Source organism: Hypanus sabinus, chromosome 7 (assembly GCF_030144855.1).
Source record: "Hypanus sabinus isolate sHypSab1 chromosome 7, sHypSab1.hap1, whole genome shotgun sequence".
Classification (NCBI taxonomy): Eukaryota; Metazoa; Chordata; class Chondrichthyes; order Myliobatiformes; family Dasyatidae; genus Hypanus; species Hypanus sabinus.
In genome coordinates this window covers 10,646,354-10,663,797 of record NC_082712.1, presented here as the reverse complement: position 1 = coordinate 10,663,797, position 17,444 = coordinate 10,646,354, and the positions used below count along the sequence as shown (strand labels likewise).

The window sequence follows — 17,444 nt, the reverse complement described above, 5'->3', positions numbered from 1 at the left end:
AAAACGTACTAACCATCACACTGTCGTGCTGCCCTTTTTGCAGCAGCAGTGCACCGCAATAAAAAACTACAGAATACAATAAGAAATTTTAAAAGTAAATTATGTAAGTATTGCAAAAATAGCAAAAAAAAAGAAAAAAAAAAGTTAAAAAGTGGGGGAACAAGAGGTGGCAGGTTATGTGTGGATCTAAGAGAGAGGGGTGATGGACAATCAAGGGAGGGGAGAGAATAAGAACGATGCAAGAAGCTGTGAGAAAAAGTTGCAAGAAGTTGGAATCAAAGTTCAAAGTCAATTCATTATCAAAATACACATATATCACGATATACAACCATATACAATCATTTTCTTGTGGGCATTCTCAATAAATCCATAGAATTATAACCATAATAGAATCAATGAAAGACCCTACTAACTTGGGCGTTCAACCAGAGTGCAGATGACAAAAAACTGTGGAAATACCAAAAGGAAGAAATAATAATAATAAATAAATAAGCATTGAATATCAAGAACTTGAGATGAAGATACCTTGAAAGTGCATCCATAGGTTGTGGGAACAGTTCAGTAATGGGGCAAGAGAGGTTGAGTGAAGTTCAAGAGCCTGATGGTTGAGGAGTAAGAACAGTTTCTGAACCTGGCAGCGTGGATCCTGAGGTTCTTGTACCTCCTTCCTGATGGCAGCAGCGAGACGACAGCAAATCCTGGGTGGTGGGGCTCCCAGATGATGGATGCTGCTTTCCTGTGATAACACTCCATATAGATGTGCTCAATGGTGGGGAGAGCTTTACCCATGATGGTCTTGGTCACATTCAATACTTTTTGTAGGATTTTCCATCCAAGGGCATTCTGTTCCTACACCAGGCCATGATGCAGCCAGTCCACTACACATCTATAAAAGTTTGCGGAAGTTTTAGATATCATGCAGTAATCCGATAAGAGAAGAACGATGATCGTAGATGAAAGGGTTGGAGGTGAGAAGGAGAACCGGAGGGAGGCTGATGGCTGCCATGAGTGATGGGCAGATGGAGAGGGCAGGGGAGGGGAAAGACATGGGGTGATGGGGCCGCTGAGATAAGGGCAAAGAAATAGAGGAAACAAAGGGGAGCGGTTTCTGAAACTTTGACCGAGATTCCTCGATTCAAATCTTTATGCAAACCCACCACGGAATCCTCCAGAGAAGGATTAATTTGAAAGCAGTCCTAATCAATGAAATTCAATTCTCCTCTTCAAAGCCTCCAGGGAAAATAGATGAGGAGCACATTTAAAAGGTCAGGGTAACATTCACAAAATGCTGGAGGAACTCAACAGATCAGGCTGACTATGGAGAGGAATAAACAGTCGACATTTCATTGGCTTTTCATTCCTTATATTCACCGTCAATGCTTTCGGTGCCTCTCCACTACAGTCTCACACACCAGTAGCACTGCTGTTGCCACCCATGTGGCCCTCTGAGGTGGTATCACCATCATCATTATGTGTCACGTCGTATGACGTGGCCGATCATGGTCTTTCCATGATTATAATTGTTTTAGGCAAAATTTTCTACAGAATTGGTTTGCCAGTGCCTTCTTCTGGACAGTGTCTTTACAAGATGGGTGACCATAGCCATTATCAATATTCTTCACAGATTGTCTGCCAGGTGTCAGTGATTGCATAACCAAGACTTGTGATATAAAACCATAAGATATAGGAGCACAATTAGGCCATTTGTCCCATCGAGAATGCTCCACCATTCCATCGTGGCTGACTTATTATCCCTCTCAGCCCCATTCTCCTGCCTTCCCTCTGTAACATTTGGCACTCTGACTAATCAAGAACTTATCAACCTCTGTTTTAAATGTACCCAATAACACTCCATAGCCGACTGTGGTAATAATTCCCACAAATTCACCACTTCCTAACTAAAGAAATTAACCATATAACCATATAACAATTACAGCACGGAAACAGGACATCTCGGCCCTTCTACTCCTTGCCGAACACTTACTCACCTAGTCCCACTGACCCACACTCAGCCCATAACCATCCATTCCTTTCCGGTCCATATACCTATCTAATTTTACTTTAAATGACAATACCGAACCTGCCTCTACCACTTCTACTGGAAATTCATAAGGTTGATAAGTTCTTGATTAGTCAGCGTGCCAAATGTTACGGGGAGAAGGCAGCAGAATGGGGCTGAGAGGGATAATAAGTCAGCCATGATGGAATAGTGGAGCATTCTCCACTGAAATTCATCCTCATCTCTTTTCTAAAGGGATGTCCTTGCATTCTGAGTCTGTGCCCTCTGGTCCTAGACTCTCCAGCTATAGGAAACATCCTCTCCACGTCCACTCTATCTAGGCTTATTGATTCTAAGCCTCTTCTAGAGACTTGCATTCAAATTGATCTGTGTCAGAAAAATAACAAGGGGTGAACGCCTGAAGGTCTGACTATCAGTAAGTTCAACATAGAACATTGAACAGTACAGCATAGGCCAAGATCAATCTAACACCCTCCTCCCACATAGAACTAAAGAGTAATGAAGAAGTCTCATGGTTCAAGTTTTCTAATCAGTGATTGTGTCGCAGAGAGGAACATTAGCTAATAAAGGTGTCAGTAGAGAACTTGGCCTTGCCAGATCAATTTAAACAACGTAAAATTAGAAGCAACACACACACAGATTGCTGGAGAAACTCAGCAGGTCAGGCTGTATCTATGGAAATGGCTAAACAGTAAATGTTTTGGGCTGAGATCTTCTTCAAGACTCAGCAAGTAAGCTACAATTAGCCTGTTTATGGATTCACATAATCACATCCCTGATTATGGATCAGAGGACTCTGCTAGGAATCCGTGGGAATTCATTTGTGGGTGACAGGGTAGCATAGTGGTTAGCATAATGCTCCACTGTGCCAATGACCTGGGTTCAATTCCCGTCACTGTCTACAAAGAGTTTGTACGTTCTCCCCATGACCATGTGGATTTCCTCTGGGTGCTCTGGTTTCCGCCCACACTGCAGAGATGTACGGCATAAATTGGTCACAAGGGTGAAACTGGGCAGCGTGAGCTCACTGGGTGGGCCAGAGGGCTGGTAACCGTGTTCTCTTTCTAAATCTGAAATCATACACTATTGTGTTTGCTGTGTGTGGGTGTTTGGTAGGTGAGGACTGTGCACACGTATTCTAGCGCTGCTCCGAGTCACTGTCGAATCAATTCTTGGTACGCTGGTTTATTGTTGTCACAGGTGCCAAGGTACCGTGAAATGCGTGTCTTAAATGCAGATCAATTAATTACACAGTGCATCGAGGAAGAACAAGGTAAAATAATAACAAATTGCAGAATAAAGTTACAGAGAATGTGCAGTGCAGGCAGACGATGAGGTGAAGGTTCTGAGGTCAGGAGGCCATGTTATCATACTAGAGGATCTTTCAATAATCTTATAACAGTGGATTTGAAGCTGATCTTGAGCTTGGTGGTTTCAGGCTTTTGAATCTTCTGCCCTGTGGGAGAGGGGAGAAGAGCGATCAGCTGAGGGCGAGTAGGATCTTTGATTACATTGCTTGACCAAAGCAGTGAGAACTGCTGACAGAATGCTCGGTTTGGGCAGACCTTTGATTTGACGTTCATGTGACCTATGCTGGATGTGAGGCCCACCTTTGGCCGGGGTTGACCGTGGATGTTGCGGCTCAGCTGTCATACACGAGCCAGGGCAGTACGATATGGAGAGCAAGCTGCGGTCCATACTGCAGGCTTCCCCTCTCCACGCAGCTGATGAATCCAAAGGAACGGCAGAGACCGATACAGTTTGGCACCAGTGGCATCGCACCAGTTGCTGGTCAGTGTTGAACTCAATGTAACACTGCCTAAGGGACTCAGCTCTGGATTTTTCCTTGGGATTTACTCCCAAAGCCTTCCCCATGAGCAGGTATAGCCGCAAGGCACTGGAGGTTTGAGATCAGAGTTTTATTTCTCCTGGATGAGCTGCCAACCACGTCTGACAAGCCCCATCTACCCTGTGCTGGATTTATGGTCAGTAGATCTTGTCATTCAGCCGCAGACAGGAGTCTGACAGTTCAGGTCTCACCGGCATGTAAACTAGACTGATATTTCACGCAGAGAGTGCCAGCTTATTGAAGGGCAAGATATTAAATCAAAGCCACATTTTGGCATTTCAGACGGATCCTATAGCTGACATGTCATGGTTTGAAGAAGAACAGGGAATTATCTCGGTGTCCTAGTCAATATTTAATGCAGACCTTCAGAGAGAGTAGGGGAAAGAGATTTATTTATGGACAGCTATTATTAGCAACAACACATGCACTTTACAGAATGAATACACTGAGAGAAGTGCCAGTTGTCTGAAGTCTCTACCACCGCTACCGGCTACATTGAACTGAATGATTAGTTAACCTCATTTTTCAGGTTCTGCTGATAGCCACTGTGGGTCTGACAGTCAAAGAAACAGCAAATCATCGTAATTTAGTGCACTGAGGAAAAAGTGTGCTTGAAGATATGTCAGATTCAGGTTCAAGATTGTCATTCTTCAGTACTCGAGTGAAAAGGAGAACAGAATGATTGTTAGTCCAGATGTGTTGCAGTATAAAAAGATACACAATAAGATTAAGAACACAATTAACAAACACAATAAATATAAATATATATTTAAGACAAGTTTGGATCGACTTTTACAGAGTAGGGGAATTAAGGGTTCTGGAGAAAAGGCAGGTAGGTGGAGATGAGTCCATGGCCAGATCAGCCATGACCTTATTGAATCACAGAGCAGGCTCAACGGGCCAGATGCCTTCTCCTGCTCCTATGTCTTATGTTCATCCAGCTGTTGTCCCTCCCTGCTAGACCTCCCCGGTGATCTGCGGCAGGGTTTGTCTCTCCCTGACGCCCACTGAGCCTTGTCAGTCACAAACTGAAGGTTCATGTTCCCTCCTGCAAGCTGATGGTGCAACAGAGTTGGGACAGAAGTGTCATTTTTCAAGCAAAAGTGATTAAATGGACACCTACCTGCTTGCTCTAGTACGTACAGAACATCTACAGCGTTAAGCTGAAGGCAGGGCATTTCAGGACTGTTTAGTGTCATTTCCAGTAAAGGAGAACAAAATAATGTCCAATGCAGGACAAAAATTAAAAAAAACCACAATAACATAAACACAATAAATACAAGTACATAAAATGGTTCATACGCACACATTGACTGAATGTCCATGAGGTGACTCCAGGCACAGCAGTGTGTGTACATACAGTGACTGACCGGAAATGGTAAAGTAGTGGTGGTTGGGGGTGTGAGGGGTGGAGGCAGTGAGATAGCATAGCAGTTAATGCTACTACAGTAAGGTGTTTGTACGTCCTCCCCATGCCTGTGTGGGTGCTGCACGATTTATTTAGGGATACAGCATGGTAACATGCCCAATGAGTCCATGCCACCAAAGCATGCTGTGTGACCAACAAACTTACTCAAACGCATGTCTTTGAAATGTGAGAGGCAATCAGAGCACCCGGAGGAAACCCACGTAGTCACGGGGAGAACGTACAAACTCCTTACGGACAGCAGCGTGAATTGAACCTGGGTCACTGGTGCAGTAGAGTGTTGTGCTAACCACCATGCTACTGTGCCACCCTCTAATTTTCCTTCTTCCTCTGAGGTTTTATGGTGGCTGGCAGGCAGCTCTGAAGTGCATTATTGCCACCTTAACTGGAGTGTGGGACAGGTTATCTAAATCCTATATCATGAATACGAAAAAATCTGCAGGTGCCGGAAATCCAAAGCAAGACACACGCAATGCTGGAGGAACTCACCAGGCCAGGCAACATCTTGCGGAGAAGAGTAAACAGTCGATGTTTTAGGCCGAGACCATTCATGAGACTTCAAATGAGCAGCCAGGCCAACAGCACTGTGGTTGGCTCTGAGCCTCAGTAGGGTAGGGTGAAGTCAGGCGGAGCAATAGTCATGGGGGACTCGATAGTTAGAAGGGGAAATAGGAGATTCTGGGGCAGCAAAAGAGATGCCAGGAGAGTGTGTTGCCTCCTGGGTACCAGGGTCCAGGATGCCTCTGAGAGGCTGCAGAATATTCTTGAAGAAGAGCGGGTGCAGCCGGAGATTGTGGTACACGTTGGTACCAATGACATAGGCAGAAGAGGGGTAGAGGTCCTGCGTTGTAAGTTGAGGTTGTTAGGAAGGAGGCTGAAGAGTAGGAGTTCCAACGTGGTAATCCCCGGATTACTCCCGGTGCCACAAGCGAGGGAAGGTCAGAAGGGAAGATAGCACAAATAAATGAGTGGCTGAGAAGAGGGTACAGGGGGCAGGGTTTCAAGTTTTTGCATTATTGGGACCATTTCTGGGGTAGGGGAGACCTGTACAAGTGGCATGGGTTACAGCTGAACTGCAGGGAACCAATATCTTGGGAGGGTGGTGTGGTGAGCTACATATACCTGTCTGGACACGCCCCCTGCTGACTGCTCCTGTGGCTCCTCCCACAGACCCCGGTATAAAGGCGATCAAGGCCTAAGCCCGGCCTCTCAGTCTCCAGGATGTAGTATGGTGATCACTCACTGCTTGTTCCTTCTTCCAGTCAATAAAAGCCGATATCTCGCCTTTACGTCTCAGAGTGAGTTATTGATGGTGCATCAAGTGGTTTGCTAATGCTATTGGGGAGGGTTTAAACTAGATTTGCAGGGGGGTGGGAACCAAAATGAAGAGGCAGAGAATGGAGCAGTTGGCACACAAGTAGAGACAGCTGGTAAAGCGCTTATGAGGAAGGACAGACAGATGATAGAGCAAAGATGCACTCAGCCTGATGTTTTGAGGTGTGTCTATTTTAATGCAGGGAGTATCATAAGCAAGGTGGATGAACTTAAGAGCATGGATCAATACATGCAACTGTGATGTTGTGGCCATAACAGAGACTTGGATGTCTCAGGGCCGTGTTGTGGACTTTATATGTTTTCAAAAGGACAGGGAAAGAGGCAAAAGAGGTGGGGCCGTGGCATTGCTAATCAGAGATACTATCACAGCTGCAGAAAAGGAGGAATTTCCTACTGAGTCATTGTGGGTGAAATCAGAAAAAGGAAAGGGGCAATAAATCTACTGGGTGTTTTTATAGACCACCTCAGTAGTAACAGAGACATCGAGGAGCAGATACTTAAGCAGATTCTGGAATGGTGTAATAGTAGGGTTGTTGTGATTGTTGATTTTAACTTTCCTAATATTGACTGGCATCTCCTTAGAGCAAGGGAATGGATGGAGGGAGTTTGTTAGCTATGTTTCAGGAAGGTTTCCTGACACAATATGTAGATAAGCCAATTAGAGGTCAGGCTGTACTCGATCTGGTATTAGGAAATGAACCTGGTCAGGTGTCAAATCTCTCGGTGGGAGAGCATTTTGGAGGCAATGACCACAACTCTATCTCCTCTATCATAGCACTGGAGAGGGATAGGAGCAGACAATTTGGGAAAACATTTGATTGGGGTGAGGGGGGTGGAATATGATGCTGTAAGGCAGGAACTTGGGAGCATAAACTGGGAGTATATGTTCTCAGGGAAATGCATGGAACATTTGCTTGGCATTCTGCATAGGTATGTTCCATTGAGACAGGGAAAGGATGACAGATAGGGTAAAAGAACCATGGTGTACAAAGGATGTAGAAAATCTAGTTAAGAAAAAAAGAAATGCTTACGAAAGTTTCAATAAACTAGGTAGTGTTAGAGCTCTAGAAAATTATAAGGTTGTCAGGAAGGAGCTTAATAATGAAATTAGGAGAACTAGAAGGGGCCATGAGAAGGTCTTGGTGAGCAGGATTAAGGAAAACCCCAAGGCATTCTACAAGTACAAGAAGAGCAAGAGGATGAGCTGTGTGAGAATAGGACCAGTCAGGTGCGATATTGGAAATGTGCGCATGGAGTTGGAGCAGGTAGCGGAGGTACTTAATGAATTCTTTGCTTCAGTATTCATCAGTGAAAAGGACCTTGGCAATTGTGTGGATGACTTACAGTGGACTGAAATGCTTCAGCGTTAACAAAGTGGATCTGCTGGAGCTTTTGAAAAGCACTAAGTTAGATAAAAAACCCGGACCAGATGAGATATACCCCAGGCTACTGTGCAAAGCAAGGAAGAAGATAGCTGAGCGTCTGGCGATGATCTTTGCATCAACAATAGGGACAGGAGAAGTACCAGAGGAAATTGTGGCAAATGTTGTTCCCTTGTTCAAGGGAATAGAGATAACTCAGGAAATTATAGACTAGTGAGTCTTACTTCAGTACTGGGAAAGTTGTTGGGAGAAGATCCTGAGAAGCAGAATTTGTGAGCATTTGGAGAGACAGAATCCAATTAGGGATAGTCAGCATGGCTTTGTCAAGAGTAGGTCATGCCTTACAAACCTGATTGAATTCTTAGAGGATGTAACAAAACACAATGATGAAGGTACAGCTGTGGATGTCGTGAATATGGATTTCAGTAAGGCATTTGATAAGGTTACCTATGCAAGGCTCTTTCAGAAAGGAAGGAGGCATGGGATCCAAGGAGACCTTGCTTTGTGGATCCAGAATTGGCTTGCCCACAGAAGGCAAAGGGTGGCTGTAAATGGTTCTTATTCTGCATGGAGATTGGTGACCAGGGATCTGTTCTGGGACCCCTCCTCTTTGTGATTGTTATAAACGACCTGGATGAAGAAGTAGAAGGATGGGTTAGTGTTTGCTAATGACACAAAGGTTGGGGGTGTTGTGGATAGTCCGGAAGGTTGTCAGAGGTTACAGTGGGACATCGATAGGATGCAAAACGGGGCTGAGAAGTGGCAAATAGAGTTCAACCCAGATAAGTGTGAAGTGGTTCATTTTGGTAGGTCAAATTTGAAGACAGAATATAATATTAATGGTAAGACTCTTGGCAGTGTGGAGGATCTGAGAGATCTTGGGGTCTGTGTCCATAGGACACTCAAAGCTGCTGCACAGGTCAACAGTGTTGTTAAGAAGGCGTATGGTGTGTTGGCTTTCATCAACCACGGGATTGAGTTCAAGAGCCATGAGGTAACGTTACAGCGATATAAGACCCTGGTCAGACCCCACTTGGAGTACTGTGTTCATTTCTGGTCACCTCATTACAGGAAGGATGTGGACAATATAGAGAGAGTGCAGAGGAGATTTACAAGGATGTTGCCTGGATTGGAGAGCACGCCTTATGAGAATAGGCTGAATGAACTTGGCCTTTTCTCCTTGGAGCAAAGGAGGACGAGAGCTGACTTGATAGATGTGTATAAAATGATGAGAGGCATTGATCCTGTGGACAGCCAGAGGCTTTTTCCCAGGGCTGAAATGGCTAACATGAGGTAGCATAGTTTTAAGGTGCTTGGAAGTAGGTACCGGGGAGATGTCAGAGGTAAGTTTTTACAGAGGGTAGTGAGTGCATGGAATGCACTGCCAGTGACAGTGGTAGGGGCAGATACAATAGGGTCCTTTAAGAGACTCTTAGGTAGGTACATGGAGCTCAGAAAAATAGATGACTATGCGCTAGGGAAATTCTAGGCAGATTCTAAAATCATGGTCGGTACAAGATGGGCGAAGGGCCTGGAATGCGCTACAGATATCTTTGTTCTATGTTTGCGCAACTTGTTTGTTTTTTGTGCAGGGGGAGTTGATATTCTGAACACCATTCGCGCCATTTGATTATTCTTTTGTGTGTGGGAGGGGTTGGTGTTCTTGTTGCTGTTTGCGCAATTTGTTTTTTTGCACGTGTTGCTGTTTGGGTGTATTTTTTTGTGCATGGAGGGAGGTTGATGTTTTTCTGTTTGAATGGTTGTTTCGTGGTTGTCCAGAGAAGATGAATCGCAGAGTTGTAAACTGCATTCATAGTTCGATAATAAATGTACCTTGAAGCTTGAATCCATCAATCGCATCACTTCAAATGTATCAATTTTATTTTTATTACAATTACACCTGTGTGACTAATTAACCTACTAGCCTGTACCTCTTTGAAACGTGAGAGGAAACCAGAGAACCCAGAGTCCCATGGAAAACGTAGGCAGCAGCAGGAGTTGAACCCAGGTCGCTGGAGCTGTAATAGTGTTCCACTAACTGTGCTGCACACTGACCGTACCATCCCATTCACCTTGCATCACGAGTGCTGGGGAATGTCAGGGGTTGCTTGTGGATTTCAGGCACTGGATTAATCACCGTGCAGTGTTTAATGGGCCTCTAATGGACAGCACCAATGTTCGGGTGTGATACTGGAAGCTGAAGCAGGTTCTCTGACACATCCTGACTCATTACCTACACACTGCCTCGTTCATCATCTGTCGACGTTTCTACAGCTGCATGCTTGGCTTGCTCATAAGGATAACAAGCTTATTAAAAAAAAACAAGGTCTGCATCATTAAACCACAATTTGATTTATTTGGTATCCTTTTCCAATTACATTTTACCACCTGGCTCCACGGGTTTTGGACCTTCACTGAGGTTTTTGTTTGACAAAATGATCTCTGAAAGTGTTCCCTAAACAAGTCACAGAGCACCACAGCTTGGAAGAAGGACCTTCAGCCCCTCTAGTCTGTAAGGACCTCATCATCTCAGCCTGAAAGGGCGACTTCTGCTCATAGATCTTGCCTAACTTGCTGAATTCTTCTAGTATTTTGTGTGTGTGTTTGTTACCCTGGTGTGTCCTCCTTCTTTTCTGCCCAGGAGGTTTATAATGCTCACTGTTGTTTTAGTAATTCTTGGCTGCAGAAGTGTGGCGACACAAGGTCTGCCCCAGCACATCCACAGAGGGTGTTGGTCATTAATGCGAACGATGCACTTCACTGCATGTTTTGAAGTACATATGACAAATAAAGCTAATCTTATCTTTTGATCCCATCAGCCTCCCCAGATAACCCTGAAGCAACCTACAGCTGATGGACCCTCCCCTCCCCCCAACCCCACATAATGCAGTCTCCAACAGACATCACTCTATCTCTCCACTCCACTAGATTTATCATTTATTTACTTCAAAATTAAAATATTCAGGTAAATTTATTATCCAAGTACATATATATTACCATATACTACCTTGAGATTAATTTTAGACCATAAGGTATAGGAGCAGAAGTAGGCCATTCAGCCCATCGAGTCTGCTCCGCCATTCAATCATGGGCTGATCCAATTCTTCCAGTCATCTCCTCTCCCCTGCTTTCTCCCCATACCCTTTGATTCCCTGGCTAATCAAGAACCTATCTATCTCTGCCTTAAATGCACCCAATGACTTGGCCACCACAGCTGCTCGTGGCAACAAATTCCACTGATTTACCACCCTCTGACTAAAGTAATTTCTCTGCATCTGTTCTAAATGGACGCCCTTCAATCCTGAAGTCGTGCCCTCTTGTCCTGGACTCCCCAACCATGGGAGATAACTTTGCCATATCTAACCTGTTCAGGCCTTTTAACCTTCGGAATGTTTCTATGAGATTCTCCCCTCATTCTCCTGAACTCCAGGGAATACAGCCCAAGAGCTGCCAGATGTTCCTCATATAGTAACCCTTTCATTCCTGGAATCATTCTCATGAATCTGCTCTGAACTTTGCCGGTATTCACAGTAAATACCAAAGACACAATCAAATCCGTGGTAGACTGCACTCAAGAGAGTGGACGACAACCAAAGGGCAAAAAAAAGCAAATAAAAATAATATTGAGAACAGGGTAATGTAGTAGCTAGCACAACACTTTACATTCAATTCCCACAGCTGTCTGTAAGGAGCTCTCCTGTGGCTGTGTGGATTTCCACCGGGTACTCTGGTTTCCTCCCACAGTCCGAAGATGTACTGGTTGGTAGGCTAATTGGTGAATGTAAATTGTCCTGTGATTAGACTGGGGTTAAATCAGGGCGGTGCAGCTTGAAGGGCCCAAGTATCTCAATAAATAAATAAATAAAATAAAATCTGAGTTGCAATGAGTACCCCTGTGACATGGCAGGCACTGTCCATTGACAACCGTCTCCACAATTCAGTAGTTTGCTCTGCCAATTTAGAAGGCAATTATTCAATTACATCAGAGACAGCAGGTGCTGGAATCTGGATCAACGAACAACCAGCTGAGGGCACGCAGTGGCTGGGGCAGCATCTCTGCGGCTTCAGGAATTCAAAGTTCCAAATAAATTTATTATCAAAGTACATACATGTCACCATATACAACCCCGAGATTTGTTTTCTTGTGGGCATTCAAAGTAGAACAAATACGATAATATCAGTGAAAAACTGTTATTGCTGACTGCAATGAACAAAGACTGACAGCCAATGTGCAAATACAAGAAAATAATAACAATAACAAATAAATAATACTGAGAACTTGAGTTGTAGAGTCCTTGAAAGTGATTTCACTGGTTGTGGTATCAGCTCAGAGTTGTGGTGAGTGAAGTTATCCACTCTGGTTCAGGACCCTGAAGGTTGAAGGGTAATAACAGTTCCTGAAACTGGTGGAGTGGAACCTGATTGTTAACGCCTCAGGTCAAAGCCTGATGCACGGTTTCAACCCAAAACATTGACAATTCCTACCTTCCAGCTCCCCCACCCATACCAGCCGAACACAGACGCCGCTCAAACCACTGGGTTTCTCCAACAGATTGCTTGTTGTAATCAATTATATTGGTTGCCATGGAGTCACATCTAAGTCAGGTTGGCTGTCAGTCCCAGGAGGATGATGGAGAACCAGATGGGCTTTTTAACCAATCTATCTGCTGATTATTTCACAATCTCCCCAAGTGTATCGTTGTACCCTATCTCTGCAAGTTTCTCTTAGCATGTAAATATATTGTTACTTGAAACTCTTTGCCCCTGAGTTAGTGGAAGTCCTATCATTAGATGTACAGATTTAAGTTTAAGGTGAAAGGGGACAGATTTAATAGGAGCTTGAGGGGCAACATTTTTGCACAAATGCTGGTATCTATGCAGAATGAGCTGCCAGAGGAAGTTGTTGAGGTGGATACAATAATACTTTCGGAAGACAGTTGAACAGGTACATAGACAGGAAAGGTTCAGGAGGTTATGGGGCAAATTCTGCAAACGGGACACTTTGGTCAGCATGGACCAGTAGGGCCGAAGGGCCTGTTTCTATGCTGCATGACTCTGACTGCTTAAGTCAGAATCAGGTTTAATATCACCAGCATATGTCATGAAGTTTGTTGTTTTGCAGCAGCAGTACATTGCAATACAGAATTTTAAAAACTATAAATTATAATAATACATATAAAATTAAATAAGTAGTGCAAAAAGAGAGGAAAAATAGTGAGGCAGTGTTCATGGATTCATTGTCCACTTAGAAATCTGTTGGCTGGGGGAAGAATCTGTTAACATAGAACATAGAAATCTACAGCACATTACAGGCCTTTCGGCCCACAATGTTGTGCCGACCATGTAACCTACTCTAGAAACTGCCTGGAATTTCCCTACCGCATAGCCCTCTAAGCTCCATGTACCTGTCTAAGGGGCTCTTAAAAGACCCTATTGTATCCGCAAATCCGCAATCTGTTTGGAAACTTTGAGTCTTCAGGCTCCTGCACCTCCTCCTTGATGGTAGCAATAAGAAGAGGGAATTCCTTTAAGGGGTCCTTAAAGATGGATGTATTACCTTTTGAAGGTGTCCTTGATGATGAGCTAGCTGAGTTTACAACTCTGCAGCTTTTTCCAATCCTGTGCTGTGCTCCCCCCTCCCTCATACCAGTTAGAATGCTCTCCACAGTACATCTGTAGAAATTTGTGAGAGTGTTTGGTGAAGTCAATGTAGCCCCTTCCTGACAGTACATCTGCGGTCACTGTGAACCTGGAATGCGGAGGGCAGCTAGTGCATCGCTATATAACACCAGCAAACGCCACTTGCGTTTCAATTCCGCCACTGTCTGGAAGGAGTTTGTACACTCTCCCAGTGGGTTTCCTCCTGGTGCTGTAGTTTCCTGCCACATTTTAAAGACTTACTGGTTAGAGTCAGTATGCTCTGGGCACGCTATGTTGGCACCAGAGGCAAAGGTGACACGCGGGCTGCCCCCAGCACATCCTGATTTGACATAAAACCATGCATTTCACTGCATGTTTTGATGATTTGATGTACATGTGACCAATAAGGTTAATCATTATCTTTCACTGTATTTGCCTCTTGAATCAAAGGGTGAAATTTCACTCAACTTCATTCACCCTATCACTGAAATGTTCCCACAACCTAAAGGCCCACAGTTCAAGGACTCTTCGTCTCATGATCTTGATATTTATTTATTATCAGCATTTTCTCTTTTTTTTGTATCTACACAGTTTGTTGTCTTTTGCACACTGATTGAATGCTCAAGTTGGTGTGGTCTTTCATTGATTCTGTTATAGTTATTATGCTTATGCTTTGGATTTACTGTGTGTGTCCACAAGCAAATGAATCTTTGGATTGTATATGGTGACATATATGAACTTTGATAATAAAATTTACTTTGATCTTTAGGGAACTGAGCAGGTCTCCCTAATTGTACAAACAACTTGTTTACAAGACCATTCCCGAAAGATTATGTTACAATCTCCCTAAGTGTATGTTAGTACCCCATCTCTGCAAGTTTATCCTGGTGTATAATTATTGAGGTAAGTGTCCCTCTAGTGGTTCACATTCAGAAAATTCCCTGGGCCTTTATATCACCCACAAGTGATCGTGTCAGAAGCAGATAAGCGTTTGACCAATCAACGTAATCTTCAGTGAGAATATTTCCAGAGGATTTTTAGAAGTAAAAAATCTGGGGGGGGGCGGTGTTTGCATCAGGGAGAAGGTACGGGACCCTGAAGACACCCATTCGAAGTTTCAGGAACAGCTTCTTCCTCTCTGCCATCTGATTTCTCAACGGACAATGAACCCATGTACACTACCTCACTATTTGTTTTTTGCTCTCTATTTGCACTACTTGATTTTAAAAAAATTCTTCTTAAAATTTATTGTTTTCATTATGATGCATTGCAATGTACTGCTGCAGAAAAACGACAAATTTCAAGACATACGCCAGTGATATTAACCCTGATTCCGATTGAGATTCTGAGAGGAGCTGAGGCAACTGTTTCACATCTCAGCTGACAGGGCTGTGGCCTATAGAGTGACACAGCACTACTTACTAAATTATTATTTCTTAACATTTATATCTTTCTTATTGTCACATAGTTTTTATTATTATTTACTGCAATGTACTGTTATCACAAAACAACAAATTGCATGGCATGCCAATGACATAAAACCAGATTCTGATGATGATTCTGGAATGTTCCATTGCACTTATCCTTTATCTCATTCATTAGTCCTTTCGGTTTGAAGATGTATTGTGCCAGTTGTTCAAAGTTGTAGAAGGAAGCACAAAGCCATTGATCAGATCTGGTGTTATACATGCACACACATGTACATGCATTACAGAGTCAGAGTTACTTATGCCCTCTCACACACACGCACACCCATAAATCTACTCCCACACACACACAACGGCACATTAACTACTCATCCTCGGGAGACTTTTCTGCCATTTAATTAGCCTGCTGCTGATCTCCATTTCAACTAACACCCTGGCTTTATGCCTTGGTCTCCTTACGCAATAAAATCTGTCAGTTGAGTTCTAAACCTTTTTGTTTGTGTGACTGTATTTTACTGATATTTTATATGTGATTGCTATCTTATATGTGCCTTGGGCTGTGTGGGAGTATTGGCACTGTGTTTTGCACCTTAGCCCTGGAGCAATGCTGTTTCCGTTGGCTGTATCCATTGTATGTAGGTTCAATGACAATTAAATTTGAACTTGAACTGAGTGCTGCCTTGAACAACTTTGTAAGGGGAGATTGACAGGGAGTGCACCTGTACTCACTGGAATTTAGAAGAATGGGGGGGGGTCTCATTGAAAGCTTTGAAATATTGAAAGGCCCAGGTAGAGTGGATATATAGAGGATGCTTCCTATAGTGGAGGAGTCTAGGATCAGAGGATACAGACTCAGATAGAGGGATGTCCGTTTACAATAGAGATGAGCAAGAACTTCTTGAGCCAAAGGTTGGTGAATCTGTGGATTTCATTGCTGCAGACAACTGTGGGGGGCCAAGTCATTCGGTACATTTAAAGCAGTAGGTGATAAGTTCTTGATGAATAAGGCGTTAAAGGTTATGGGGAGAAGACAGGTGAATAGGGTTGCGAGGGATAATAAATCATCCATGCCGGAACGGTGGAGCAGACTCAATGGGCCAAATGGCCTAACTCTGCACCAATATGGTGTAATTTCCAACACTTGGTAAGAAAGCCAGCAACGTCATGAAGGGTTGCACCCACCCTGCTCACGAGCGGATTGTCCCATTCCCATCAGGGAAGAGGCTGACACAGCATCCATGCCAGGACCAGGAGATTAAAAAAAACACTTACCGTCAGGCTGATCAATACCTCCCCACACTAACCCATCCGACCCGCACAACGTCCACACCAGCCGCTGCTTGCCACAGCCCATCAACCCCTCAGCACTCTTCATCCCCCATGTACTCGTCTCCACACTGACCCTCCACAAGTCATTTACAACTTACTTGTACATTGTCTTTATAGGGTTGCTTTTAAATTTATATTTATTGCGTTCTTTATGCCTACCGTGTTCTTATGCTGCATCACTTATTAAGGGCGTCCAGCACCCGGGGCATGGCCACTTCTCACTGTTACCATCAGGGAGGAGGTACAGAAGCCTGACGGCACACACTCAGCGATTCAGGAACAGCTTCTTCCCCTCTGCCATCCGATTCCTAAATGGACATTGAACCCATGAACACTACCTCACTTTTTTAATATACAGTATTTCTGTTTTTTGCACAATTTTTAATCTATTTAATATAAATACGTATACTGTATAAAATACGCTGAGTAAGAGTTACTTGTTTATTTGTTATTTTCTCTCTCTGTTCGATCACGCATCGCATTGAACTGCTGCTACTAAGCTCAGAAATTTCACGTCACATGCCGGTGAATATAAACCTGCTTCCGATTCTGACTTTATTCTCCTTTTGCATTCGTGCACTGAAGAATGACAACAGTCTTATGCGATCTTAAAAGAATTAATTCCCCTGGTGTTAATTTTAAGGCTGGGTCCTCTGTTATGGACACTCTTGGCAAAGTCTTGGTGAAGGTTCTTGGCCCAAAGTGTCGACTGTTTATTCCTTTCCATAGATTCTGCCTGACCTGCTGAGTTCATCCAGCATTTTGTGTGTGTTGCCATTAGTAAAACAGACCTCAGTTCATTGTCTACTGTTCTAGACTGGAGTTAAAACTAGGCTTTCAGGCCAGCTCTGGTCAGTTAACATTCTTTCAGGATTGTTTGTATAGGAGCAAGTTAAAACCAGTTTGAAACACAAGAGATTTTGCAAATGCTGGAACTCTTGAGCTGCACGCACAAAAGTTCTGGCGAAACTCAGCAAGTCAGGCATCATTCCTGAAGGGGAACAAGCAGTTGTTATTTCGCACTGAGACTCTTCAT

At 43.8% G+C, this 17,444-nt stretch overlaps 1 long non-coding RNA gene across 2 annotated transcripts in view; it reads right to left on the bottom strand.

The window, feature by feature from the left end:
- The window catches only part of LOC132396560 (uncharacterized), an 86,390-nt gene extending 69,684 nt beyond the window's left edge, over nt 1-16,706 (bottom strand). For both annotated transcript variants that reach the window (XR_009513021.1, XR_009513022.1), the window contains exon 1: nt 16,568-16,706. This is a non-coding gene — a long non-coding RNA (uncharacterized LOC132396560). The remainder of the gene's footprint in view (nt 1-16,567) is intronic.
- Nucleotides 16,707-17,444: the final 738 nt, after the last annotated feature.